The sequence below is a fragment of the Heterodontus francisci genome, chromosome 2 (genome assembly GCF_036365525.1).
Source record: "Heterodontus francisci isolate sHetFra1 chromosome 2, sHetFra1.hap1, whole genome shotgun sequence".
NCBI lineage: Eukaryota > Metazoa > Chordata > Chondrichthyes > Heterodontiformes > Heterodontidae > Heterodontus > Heterodontus francisci.
This window is the reverse complement of record NC_090372.1, coordinates 226,451,232-226,465,617: the sequence shown is the minus strand read 5'-3', so window position 1 is coordinate 226,465,617 and position 14,386 is coordinate 226,451,232. Positions and strand designations below refer to the sequence as shown.

The window sequence follows — 14,386 nt, the reverse complement described above, 5'->3', positions numbered from 1 at the left end:
ACATGTGACTCCAGGCCCACAGCAATGTGGTTGGCTCTCTCATATGGTCTAGAAGGCCATATCAAACTGCTACAGAAAAGTCAAATGCAAATGAAACTAGGCGGACCACCCGGCATCGTCCTCGCCACCACAAACGATAGACGCACCTTGACCAGTCGACCCAGCAAAGTTCACCTCACTAACATCTGGAAATTTGAACTAAAATTGGAAGAGCTGTGCCACAAACTAGTCAAGCAACTTCCTGACATAGTCATACTCACCGAATCACACTTTTGAGCCAATATCCTAGAATCTTCCATCACCATCTGCTAGACTTGGCATGTATCAGGTGGTGAGAGAAAGAAGGAGAAGCCGTCTTTAACTCAAACTCACCAACTTACCTGTTGCAGATACACCTGTCCCTGACAGTATTGCAACAAATGACCTTCTTGCGGAGACCAGTTCCCATCCTCAAACTGAGGATACCTCCATCATGTTTTATAGCACTATCACTGCGCTAAATGGGAAAAATTCAGAACAGATGTAGCAGCTCAAAATTGGGCATCCGTGAACATAGGAATGTAGGGAATAGGAGCAGGAGTTGGCCATCCGGCCTGTCGAGCCAGCTCCGCCATTCAGACAGATCACGGCTGATCATCGACCTCTATGCCATTTTCCCCCATATCCCTTGACGTCATTAGTATCCAGAAATCTATCGATTTGAAGATGCTCAGTGATTGAGCTTCCACAGCCCCCTGGGGTAGAAAATTCCAAAAATTCACCATCCTCTGAGTAAAGAAATTCCTCCTCATCTCAGTCTTAAATGGCCTGCCCCTTATTCTGAGACTGTGTCCCCTGGTTCTAGACTCAGCAGCCAGGGGAAACATCCTATCTATCTCCACCCTGTCACACCCTGTAAAAAATGTTGTAAGTTTCAATGAGACCACCTCTTGTTTTTCGAAACTCTGAAGAATACAGGCCTAGTTTCTGCTATCTTTCGTCACAGGACAGTCTCACCATCCCAGGGATCAGTCTGGTGAACCTCCATTGCATTCCCTCTATGGCAAGTCTAACCTTCCTTAGATAAGGAGACCAGAACTGTATACAATACACCAGGTGCGGTCTCACCAAGGCTCTATACAATTGTAGCAAGACCTCTTTAATTCCTGTACTCAAATCCCCTTGCAATGAAGACCAACATACCATTTGCCTTCCTAGTTGCATGCTGCACCTGCATGCTAGCTTTTAGTGACTCATGAACAAGGACACCCAGGTCCCTTGGGACATCAACACTTCCCAACCCCTCTCCATTTAAGAAAAGCTCCGTCTTCCTGTTTTTTTTCTACCAAAGTGGATCACTTCACACTTATTCACATTGTATTCCATCTGCCATGTTCTTGCTCATTCCCTTAGCCTGTCCAAGACCCCCTGAAGTCTCCTTGCATCCTCCTCACAACTTACATTCCCACCTAGTTTTGTAGCGTCAGCAAATTTGGAAATATTACATTTGCACTGAACCTTGCGGCACCCCACGAGTAACAGCCATCCTGAGAATGACCCGTTTATTCCTAATTGCTTGCTACACCTGCATACTAGCTTTTAGTATTTCAGCTTTTTGGTGGCAGACATTTAAGGGGATGTTTCAGAGTACTCAGAATAAGTATATTCCTACTATAAAGAAAAATTCTAAGGGGAGGACCCACCATCCGTGGTTAACTAAAGAAGTTAAGGCGAGCATCAAACTTAAGGAAAAAGCGTATAATTGCACAAAGATGAGTGGCAGTTCAGACGATTGGTCAGAATATAAAGAATGACAGCGAATGACTAAAAGGTTAGTCAGGAGAAAGAGATTAGAGTATGAGAGGAAGCTAGCTAGAAATATAAAAATGGATAGCAAGAGTTTCTACAGGTATTTAAAAAGGAAAAGAGTAAGTAAAGTGAGTGTTGGTCCTCTAGAGAGTGAGAATGGGGAGTTAATTGTTGATGATAAGGAAATGGCGGATGAAATGAACAAATATTTTGCTTCTGTCTTCACTATAGAGGATACAAAAAACATCCCAGTAATAACTATAAATCAGGAGGTGTAAGGAAGAGAAGAACTTGGTAAAATTACAATCACCAGGGAAGTGGTACTGAACAAACTGATGGAGCTGCGGGCTGACAAGTCGCCGGGTCCTGATGGACTTTATCCTAGGGTCTTAAAAGAGGTGGCTAATGAGGTAGTAGATGTGTTGGTGATAATTTTTTCAAAATTCGCTAGATTCAGGAAAGGTTCCATCGGACTGGAAAGTGGCAAATATAACCCCTCTATTCAAGAAGAGGGGGAGGCAGAAAACAGGTAACTATAGACCAGTTAGCTTGATGTCTGTCATGGGGCTAGTGTTGCAATCGATCATTAAGGAGGTTGTAGCTGGGCACTTAGAAAAACTCAAGGTAATCAACGATAGGCAGCATGGTTTTGTGAAAAGGAAATCGTGTTTAACCAATTAAGTAGCGTTCTTTGAAGGAGTGACATTTACTGTGGATAAAGGGGAGGCCATTGACCTACTGTACTTGGATTTCCAAAACGCATTTGACAAGGTGCCACAAAAAAGGCTATTGCGCAAAGTAGGAGCTTATGATGTAGGGGGTAACACATTAGCATGGATAGAAGATTGACTGGCTGGCAGAAAACAGAGTATGCATAAATAGGTCCTTTTCTGATTGGCAGGATGTGACGAGTGGAATCCCGCAGGGGTCTGTGCTGGGGCCTCAACTTTTTACAATTTATATCGATGAGTTAGATGAGGGGAATGATGGCATGGTAGCTAAATTTGTAGATGACACAAAGATCAGTAGGAAAGTATGTTGTGAAGGGGCCATAAGGAGGTTGCAGACCAATATAGATAGGTTGAGTGAGTGGGCTAAAATCTGGCAGATGGAGTATAATGTGAAGATGTGAAGTTGTTCACTTTAGCAGGAAGAATAAAAAAAGCAGAGTATTACTAAAAATGGGAACGACTGCAGAATTCCGAGGTGCAGAGGGATCGAGGTGTTCTAGTGCAGGAGTCACAAAAAGTTAGTATGCAGGTACAGCAGGTAATAAAGAAGGCTAATGGAATGCTATCTTTTGTTACGAAAGGAATTGAAAATAAAAGTAAGGATGTTATGTAAAAGCAAAATACTGCGGATGCTGGAAATCTGAAACAAAAACAAGAAATGCTGGATTCACTCAGCAGGTCTGGCAGCATCTGTGGAAAGAGAAGCAGAGTTAACGTTTCGGGTCAGTGACCCTTCTTCGGATGTTATGAGTAAGGATGTTATGCTTCTGTTATACAGGGCATTAGTGAGACCACATCTCGAATACTCTGTGCAGTTTTGGTTTCCTTATTTAAGAAAGGATGTAAATGCATTGGAGGTGGTTCAGAGGAGGTTTACTAGATTGATACCTGGAATGAGTGGGTTGTCTTATGAGGAAAGGTTGGACAGACTGGGCTTGTTTTCACTGGAATTTAGAAGAGTGAGGGGAGACTTGATTGAAGTTTATAAGATCGAGAACGGTCTTGACAAGGTGGATATGGAGAGGACGTTTCCTCTTGTGGGTGAGTCCAGAACTAGGGGACACTGTTTTAAAATTAGGGGTTGCCCTTTTAGGACAGAGATAACAGAATTTTTTCACTGAGGTTTGTACAACTTTGGAACTCTGTCTCAGAAGGTGGTGGAGGCGGGGTCATTGAATACTTTTTAAGGCGGAGGTAGATAGATCCTTGTTAGACAAAGGGAATCGAAGGTTGTCGGGGGTAGATGGGAGTGTGGAATTCAAAACACTAACAGATTAGCCATGATCTTATTGAATGGCGGAGCAGACTGGAGGGGCCTAGTTCATATGTATGTTCGTATGTCCCTACTCTCTGCTTTTTGTCTGTTAACTAATTCTCAATCCATAGCAGTATGTTGCCTCCAATCCCATGTGTTTAATTTTGTTTGCTAACATCCTGTGTGGGACTTTATCAAAGGGCCTTATCAAAGCACTGTGGGCCATCAGCAGCAACAGAATTGTATTCAATCACATCTGTGTCATATCCCTCACTCTACCGTCACCTTCAAGCCACGAGATCAACCATCATTCAAAGAGCAATGCTGAAGGGCATGCCAGGAGCAGCACCAGGCATATCAAAAAATGAGGTTCCAACGTGGTGAAGCTACAGCACAGGACTATTTGCATGCCAAACAGTGGAAGCATCATGCAATAGACAGAACTAAGTGATCCCATAACCAATAGATCAGATTAAAGCTTTGCAGCCCTGCTACATCCAGTCGTGAATGATGGACAATTAAACAACTAACTGGAGGAGGAGGCTCCACAAATACCCCATCCTCAATGATGGGGGAGCCCAGCACATCTGTGCAAAAGACAAGGCTGAAGCATTTGCAACCATCTTCAGCCAGAAATGCTGAGTGGATGATCCATCTCGGCCTCCTGCTGAGGTCCCCAGCATCACAGGTGCCAGTCTTCAGCCAGTCCGATTCACTCCACGAGATATCAAACGGCTGAAGGCACTGCAAAGGCTATGGGTGCTGACAACGTTCCGGCTGTAATAAAGACTTGTGTTCCAGAACTAGCCACGCCCCTAGCCAAGCTGTTCCAGAACAGCGACAACACTGGCATCTACCCCACGACGTGGAAAATTGCCCAGGTATGTCCTGTCCACAAAAAGCAGGACAAATCCAACCCGGCCAATTACCGTCCTATCGCTCTACCCAATCATTAGCAAAGTTATGAAAGATGTCATTGACAGCGCTATCAAGCAGCACTTACACAGCAGTAACCTGCTCACCGATGCTCAGTTTGGGTTCTGCCAGGGTCGGTCAGCTCAAGGCCTCATTACAACCTTGGACCAAATAAGGACACAGTGGTGCAGTGGTTAGCACCGCAGCCTCACAGCTCCAGCGACCCGGGTTCAGTTCTGGGTACTGCCTGTGTAGAGTTTGCAAGTTCTCCCTGTGTCTGCGTGGGTTTCCGCCGGGTGTTCCGGTTTCCTCCCATCTCCAAAAGACTTGCAGGTTGATAGGTAAATTGACCATTGTAAATTGCCCCTAGTGTAGGTAAGTAGTAGGAGAATGGTGGGGGTGTGGTAGAGAATATGGGATTAATGTAGGGTTAGTACAATGAGTGGTTGTTGGTAGGCACAGACTCGGTGGGCCGAAGGGCCTGTTTCAGTGCTGTATCTCTAAATTAAAAATTTAAATTAAATTAAAAGAGCTAAATTCCAGAGGTGGGAGTGATTGTCCTCGAAATCAAAGCAGCATTTGACTGAGTGTGGCATTAAGGAGCCCGAGCAAAACTGGAGTCATAGAATCATAGAAAGTTTAAGGCACAGAAAGAGGCCACTTGGCCCATCGTGTCTGTGCCGGCCGAAAAACAATCCACCCATTCTAATCCCACCTTCCAGCATTTGGTCCATAGCCCTGTAGATTATGGCACTTGAGGTGCATATCCAGACTCCTTTTGAATGAGTTGAGGGTTTCTGCCTCAACTACCCTTTCAGGCAGTGGGTTCCAGACCCCCACCACCCTCTGGGTGAAAAGCTGTTTCCTTAACTACCCTCTAATTTTTCGACCAATCACTTTAAATTTATGTCCCCTTGTCACTGACACCTCTGCTAAGGTAAATAGACCCTTCACCTCCACTCTATCCAGGCCCCTCAAATTTTTGCACATTTCAATCAGATCTCCCCTCAGTCTTCTCTGTTCCAAGGAGAACAACCCCAGCCTATTCAATCTTTCCTCAAAGCTGCATTTTTCCAGTCCTGGCAACATCCTCGTAAATCTCCTCTGTACCCTCTCCAGTGCAATTACGTCCTTTCTGTAATGAGTTGACCAGAACTGTACACAGTACTCAAGTTGTGGCCTAACCAATGAGTTATACAGTTCCAGCATAACCTCCCTGCTCTTATATTCTATACCTCGCCTAAGAAAGGAAAGGATTCCATATGCCTTCTTAACCACCTTATTGACCTGTCCTGCTACCTTCAGGGATCTGTGGACATTCGCTCCAAGATCCCTCACTTCCTTTACACCTCCCAGTATTTTCCCATTAATCGTGTATTCCTTTGCCTTGTTTGACCTCCCCAAAAGATCCCTCACACTTCTCCAAGCTGAATTGCATTTGTCACTTTTCTGCCCATCTGACCAGACTATCAATACCTTCCTGCAGCCTACAGCTATCCTCCTCGCTATCTACCACATGGCCAATCTTTGTGTCATCTGCAAACTTCTTGATCATGCCCCCTACATCTTGGTCCAAATCGTTAATATATACCACAAAAAGCAGGGGACCCAGTGCTGAGCCCTGCATGATGCCACTGGAAACAGCCCTCCAGTCACTAAAACACCCATCAACAATTACCCTTTATTTCCTGCCACTGAGCCAATTTTGTATCCACCTTGTTACATTTCCCTGGATCCCATGGGATTTTATTTTTTTAAGCAGTCTGCCATGTGGGACCTTGTCAAAAACCTTGCTAAAATCCATATAGACCACATCAACTGCACTACCCTCATCTATTTTCCTTGTTACTTCTTCAAAAACTTTGATCAAGTTGGTCAAACAAGATCTTCCCTTAACAAATCCATGCTGACTATCCTTGATTAACCTGTGCCTTTCTAAGTGACAGTTTATCCTGTCTCCCGGAGTAGATTCCAATAATTTGCCCACTACTGAGGTTAGACTGACTGGCCTGCAATTATTCAGTCTATCCTTTGCTCCCTTTTTAAACAGAGGTACAACGTTAGCAATTCTCCAATCCTCCGGCACCACACTGGTATCCGGTGAAGAGTGGAAAATGATGGTCAGACCTTCTGCCAATTTCTCTCTTGCTTCTTTTAACAGTCTGGGGTGAATTTCATCCGGCCCTGGTGATTTATCAATTTTCAAGGATACTAATCCCATTAATACTTCCTCTCTGCCTATGTTTATCACATCCATTACTTCACACTCCTCCTCCTTAACTACAATATCTGCATTGTCCCCCTCTTTTGTGAAGAGAGACACAAAGTATTCATTAACAACAATACCAATATCTTCTGTCCCTACACATAGGTTACCTTTTTGGTCTTTTATGGGCCCTACTCTCTCCTTAGTTATCCTCTTACTCTTAATGTATTGATGAGACATCTTTGGGTTCACCTTCATTTTGCTTGCCAATATTCTTTCAGGCTCTCTCTTTGCTTTCCTAATTTCCTTTTTGATTTCACCCCTCCACTTTCTATACTCCTCTCGGCTTTCTGTAGTATTGAGTTCTCTGTGTCGGACATAAGCTTTCCTCTTCTGCCTTATCTTACCCGTAAGCTCCTGGACATTCATGGGGCTCTAGATTTGGCTACCTCACCCTATTTCTTTGTGGGAACAAGCTTACTCTGAACCCGTTGAATCTCTCCTTTGAATGCCTCCCACTGTTCTGACACTGATTTACCTTCACGTAGCTGTTTCCAGTCCACTTTCACTAAATCACTCCTCAGTTCAGTAAAATTGGCCTTGCCCCAATTGAGAACTCTAACTTAAATAAAAGCAAAATACTGCAGATGCTTGAAATCTGAAGTAAAAATAAGAAATGTTGGAAATGCTCAGCATCTGTGGCGAGAGAAGCAGAGTTAACATTTCAGAACTGTTGAGAACTCTAACTCCTGTTATTTCTCTGTCCTTTCTATAATTAGGTTAAAACTGATTGAATTATGATCTCCACCATCAAAATGCTCTCCTACTGCCATTCCTAATTGTCATAGATTTATACAGCACAGAAACAGGCCCTTCAGCCCATTGTGTCTGTGCCAGCTATCAAGCACCTAACTATTCTAATCCCATTTTCCAGCACTTGGCCCGTAGCCTTGTATGTATTTTAGGTATTCCACCTGCCCATCTTCATTTACATACGAACATGCGAATTAGGAGCCGGAGTAGGCCACTCGGCCCTTCGAGCTTGCTCTGCCATTCAGTAAGTTCATGGCTGAACTGAATACTCCACATTTCCACCTACCTCCGATAACCTTTCACCCCCTTGCTTATCAAGAATCTATCTACCTCTGCCTGAAAAATGTTCAAAGACTCTGCTTCCACCTAATTTTGAGGAAGAGAGTTCCAAAGACTCACGACCCTCAGAGAAAAAATTTCTTCTCATCTCTGTCTTTCACGGTGGAGGACACTATTACCATGTCAATAGTAACAGGAAATGCAGAGGTTATAGAAAGAGAGGAACTTAGAAAAATCATCACTAGGAAAAAAAGTACTGAGCAAACTATTGGGATTGAAGGCAGACAAGTCCCCAGGGCCTGATGGCCTACATCCTAGGGTCTTAAAGGAAGTGGCAGCAGAGATAGTGGATCCATTGGTTATAATATTCCAAAATTCCCTGGATGCGGGAAAAGTTCCAGTGGATTGGAAAAATGTTAATATAATGCCCTTATTCAAAAAGGGAGGGAGGCAGAAAGTAGGAAACTATAGAACAGTTAGTTTAACATCTGTCGTTTGGAAATTGTTAGAATCCATTATTAAGGAAGTAATAACAGGACATTTAGAAAGTCAAAAAGCAATCCATCTGAGTCAGCATGGTTTTATGAAGGGTAAATTGTGTTTGACTAATTTGCTAGAGTTCTTCGAAGCTGTAACAAGTAAAGTGGATAATGGGAATCCTGCAGATGTAGTATTTCTGGACTTCCAGAAGGCATTTGAGAAGGTGCCGCACAAAAGATTAACACACAAGGTAAGATCATATGGGGTTAGGGGCAATTTATTAGCTTGGATAGAGGATTGACTAACCAACAGAAAACAGAGAGTCAGATTAAATGGGTTCTTTTCTGGTTGGCAAGATGTAACTAGTGGGGTGCCACAGGGTTCGGTCCTCGGGGCCCCAACTATTTACAATATATATTAATGACTTGGATGCAGGGATAGAAGGTACTATAGCCAAATTTGCAGATGGCACGAAAATAGGTGGGATAGTAAGTTGCAATAAAGAAATAAGAAATTTGCATATGGATAGGTTAGATGAATTGGCCAAAATTTGGCAGATGGAGTTTAACGTGGATAAGTGTGAGGTTATCCATTTTGGTCAGAAGAATAGAAAGGCTAATTATTATCTAAATGGAGAGAAACTTCAGAGTGCTTCGGTGCAGAGGGATCTGGGTGTCCTCGTGCATGAATTGCAGAAAACTAGTTTGCAGGTCCAGCAGGGAATAAGGAAGGCAGATGGAATTTTGGCATTTATTGCTCAAGGAATAGAATATAAAAGTAGGGAAGTGTTGCTGTAACTGTACAAGGCATTGATGAGACCGCACCTGGAGTATTGTGTACAGTTTTGGTCCCCTTACTTGAGGAGGGATGTAGTTGCATTGGAGGCAGTTCAGAGGAGGTTCACTAGATTGATTCCAGAGATGAGGGGTTTGTCTTATGAAGAGAGATTGAACAGTTTAAGCCTTTACTCTCTAGAGTTTAGAAGAATGAGAGGAGATCTAATTGAGGTATATAAGATGTTTAAGGGGATTTACAAAGTCGACGTAGAGAGGATGTTTCCTCTTGTGGGGCAGTCTAGAATGAGCGGTCATAGTTTAGGATAAGGGGTAGCAGATTTAAAACAGAGGTGAGGAGAAGTTACTTCTCTCAAAGGGTCGTGAGTCGGTAGAATTCACTACCCCAGAGTGCGGTGGATGCCGGAACATTGAGTAAATTTAAGGAGGAGATAGACAGATCTTTAGTTAGTAATGGGTTGAAGGGTTATGGAGAATGGGCAGGAAAGTGGAGTTGAGACCAAGATGAGATCAGCCATGATCGTATTGAATGGCGGAGCAGACTCGAGGGGCTGAATTGCCTACTCCTGCTCCTAGTTCTTATGACCTTAAATAGGTGACCCCTAATTTTTAAATAGTGACCTCAAGTTCTATATTGTCCAACAAGGGGAAATATCCTTTCCACATCCAACCTGTCAAGACCCCACCAGGATCCTAGTTGTCTCAATCAAGTCGCCTCTTACTCTTCTAAATTCCAGTGGATACAAGCCTAGCCTGTCCAGTCTTTCCTCGTAATATAGCCCGCCCATTCCAGATATTAGTCCAGTAAACCTTCTCTGTACTGCCTCCTATGCATTTACGTCCTTCATTAAATAAGGAGACCAGTACTGTACACAGTACTCCAGATGTGGTCTCACCAATGCCCTGTATAGCTGAAGCATAACCTACTTTTGTATTCAATTCCCCTCACGATAAACGATAACATTCTATTAGCTTTCCTAATTGTGTGCTGTACCTGCATACTAACCTTTTGTGATTCATGCACTAGGACACCCAGATCCCTCTGCATCTCAGAGCTCTGCAATCTCTCACTATTTAGATAATATGCTTTTTTATTCTAAAAGCAAAATACTGCAGATGCTGGAAATCTGAAACAAAAACAAGAAATGCTGGAATCACTCAGCAGGTCTGGCAGCATCTGTAGAAAGAGAAGCAGAGTTAACGTTTCGGGCCAGTGACCCTTCTTCGGAAACCAAAGAAGTTCGGAGTTCCGAAGAAGGGTCACTGACCCGAAACGTTAACTCTGCTTCTCTTTCCACAGATGCTGCCAGACCTGCTGAGTGATTCCTGCATTTCTTGTTTTTGCTTTTTTATTCTTCCTGCCAAAATGGACAACTTCGCATTTTCCCACATTATACTCCATTTGCCAGGTCTTTGCCCACTCACTTAACCTATCTAAATCCCTTTGTATCCCCCTTATGTCCTCTTCACAAGTTACTTTCCTACCTATCTTTGTGTCATCAGCAAATTTAGCAACCATACCTTCGATCTCTTCATCGAAGTCATTTATATAAACTGTAAAAAGTTAAGGCCCCAGCACAGATCCCTGTGGCACACCACTGGTTACATCTTGCCAACCAGAAAATGACCCATTTATGCCTACTCTGTTTCCTGTTAGCTAGCCAATCTTCTATCCATGCCAACATGTTATCCCCTACGCCATGACCTTTTATTTTCTGCAATAACCTTTGATGTGGCACGTTATCAAATGCCTTCTGGAAATCTTAAGTATAATACATCCACCGGTTCCCCTTTATCCACAGCACATGTAACTCCCTCAAAGAACTCCAATAAATTGGTTAAACATGACTTTCCTTTCACAAAACCATGTTTATTCTGCCTGATTACCATGAATTTTTCTAAATGCCCGGCTGTAACATCTTTAATAATAGCTGTGAACATTTTCCCTGAGACCGATGTTAAGCTAACTGGCCTGTAGTTTCCTGCTTTCTGTCTCCCTCCCTTTTTGAATAAAGGAGTTACATTTGCTATTTTTCAATCTAACGGAACCTTCCCTGAATCTAGGGAATTTTGGAAAATTAAAACTAACGCATCAACTATCTCACTAGCCACTTCTTTTAAGAGCCTAGGATGAAGTCAATCAGGACCCGGAGACTTGTCAGCCCACAGCTCCAACCATTTGTTCAGTACCACTTCCCTGGTGATTGTAATTTTCTTGAGTTCCTCCCTCCTTTCCATTTCCTGACTTACAGCTAATTCTGGGATGTTACTTGTATCCTCAATAGTGAAGACCGATGTGAAGTATCTGTTCAATTCATCCGCCATCTCCTTATTATCCATTATTAATTCCCCAGACTCACTTTCTATAGGACTAACGCTCACTTTGTTATCTCTCAATTCCTTTCACAGTAAAACTGTCCCAGTTAATATTGGGGTAGTTAAAATCCTCTACTATCCCTGCCCTATTGTTCTTGCACTTCTCAGAGATTTGCCGACGTATCTGCTCTTCTATCTCCCTCAGACTGTTTGGGGGTTGATAGTACATAGAAAATAGGAGCAGGAGTAGGCCATTCGGCCCTTCGAGCCTTCTCCGCCATTCATTATGATCATGGCTGATCATCGAACTCAGTAACCTGTTCCCGCTTTCGCCCCGTACCCTTTGATCCCTTTAGATCCAAGAGCGAAATCTAACTCCTTCTTGAAAACATACAATGTTTTGGCCTCAACTGCTTTCTGTGGTAGCAAATTCCACAGGCTCACCCTCTCTGGGTGAAGAAATTTCTCCTCATCTCAGTCCTGAAAGGTTTACCCCGTATCCTTAGACTATGAGCCCTGGTTCTGGACTCCCCCATCATCGGGAACATCCTTCCTGCATCTACCCTGTCAAGTCCTGTTAGAATTTTATAGGTTTCTATGAGATCCCCCCTCACTCTTCTGAACTCCAGCGAATATAATCCTAACCGGCTCAATCTCATACGTCAGTCCCGCCATCCCAAGAATCAGTCTGGTGAACCTTCGCTGCACTCCCTCTATGGCAAGAACATCTTTCCTCAGATAAGGAGACCAAAACTGCACACAATATTCCAGGTGTGGTCTCACCAAGGCCCTGTATAATTGCAGCAAGACATCCCTGCTCCTGTACTCGAATCCTCTCACTATGAAGGCCAACATACCATTTGCCATTTTTACTGCCTGTTGCACCTGCATGCTTACCTTCAGCGACTGGTGTACGAGAACACCCAGGTCTCGTTGCATATTCCCCTCTCTCAGTTTATAGCCATTCAGATAATTTGCCTTCCTGTTTTTGCTACCAAAGTGGATAACCTCACATTTATCCACATTATACTGCATCTGCCATGCATTAGCCCACTCACTCAACTTGTCCAAATCACCCTGAAGCCTCTCTGCATCCTCCTCACAACTCACCCTCCCACCTAGTTTTGTGTCATCTGCAAATTTGGAGATATTACATTTAGTTCCCTCATCTGAATCATTAATATATATTGTGATTAGCTGGGGTCCTAGCACCGATCCCTGCGGTACCCGACTAGTCACTACCTGCCATTTGGAAAAGGACCCATTTATCCCTACTTTTTGTTTCCTGTCTGCCAACCAATTTTCTATCCATTGCAATACACTACCCCCAATCCCATGAGCTTCAATTTTACATGCTAATCTGTTATGTGGGACTTTGTCGAAAGCCTTCTGAAAGCCCAAATAAACCACATCCACTGGCTCCCCCTCATCAACTCTACTAGTTACATCCTCGAAGAATTCTAGTAGATTTGTCAAGCATGATTACCTTTCGTAAATCCATGCTGACTGTCCGATTCTACCTCTGTTTTCTAAGTGCTCTGCTATAATTTTTTGATAATGGACTCTAGAATTTTTCCCACTATCGACGTCAGGCTGACTGGTCTATAATTCCCTGCTTTCTCTCTACCTCCCTTTTTAAGTAGTGGGGTTACATTATTCTTTGGCCTCCTTATCTCGCGAGACAATGGGTAAGCGCCTGGCGGTGGTCAGTGGTGTGTGGAGCAGCGCCTGGAGTGGCTATAAAGACGAATTTTAGAGTGACAGGCTCTTCCACAGGTGCTGCAGAAAAATTTGATTGTTGGGGCTGTTACACAGTTGGCTCTTCCCTTGCGCCTCTGTCTTTTTTCCTGCCAACTGCTAGGTCTCTTTGACTCGCCACACTTTAGCACCGCCTTTATGGCTGTCTGTCAGTGGGGTTACATTAGCTACCCTCCAATCTGTAGGAACTGTTCCAGAGTCTCTAGAATCTTGGAAGATGACCACCAATGCATCCACTATTTCTAGGGCCACTTCCTTAAGTACTCTGGGATGCAGACCATCAGGCCCTGGGGATTTATCGGCCTTCAATCCCATCAATTTCCCCAACACCATTTCTCTACTAATACTGACTTCCTTCAGTTCCTCCCTCTCACTAAGCCCTGTGTTCCCCAACATTTCTGATATGATATTTGTGTCCTCCTTTGTGAAGACAGGGCCAAAGTATGCATTTAGTTGGTCAGCCATTTCTTTGTTCCCCTTAATAAATTCCCCTGTTTCTGACTGTTAAGGTCCTACATTTGTCTTCAACAATCTTTTTCTCTTCACATACCTATAGAAACTTTTACAGTCTGTTTTTATGTTCCCCGCTAGCTTGCTCTCGTACTCTATTTTCCCCTTCGTTATCAATCCCTTGGTCCTCCTTTGCTGAATTCTAAACTGCTCCCAATCCTCAGGTCTGTTGTTTTTCCTGGCAAATTTATATGCCTCTTCCTTGGATCTAATGCTATCTGTAGTTTCCCTTGTCAGCCATGGCTTGGCTACCTTTCCCGTTTTACTTTTGCGGCAGACAGGGATAAATAATTGTTGCAGTTCATCCATGCGCTCTTTAAATGTTTGCCATTGCCTATCCACCGTCATCCCTTTAAGTAACGTTTCCCAATCCGTCATGGCCAACTCGCGCCTCATACCTTCGTAGTTTCCTTTACTAAGATTCAGGACCCTTGTCTCAGAATCAACTACATCACTCTCCATCTTGATGAAGAATTCTATCATATTATGGTCGCTCATCCCCAAGGGGTCTCGCACCACTTGATTGTCAATTATTCCTCTC

The 14,386-nt window shown here is 43.5% G+C and overlaps 1 protein-coding gene across 1 annotated transcript in view; it reads left to right on the top strand.

The window, feature by feature from the left end:
* Positions 1-14,386, top strand: part of scrib (scribble planar cell polarity protein) — a 542,315-nt gene that overhangs the window by 98,912 nt on the left and 429,017 nt on the right. The gene's annotated exons all lie outside the window — the stretch shown is intronic.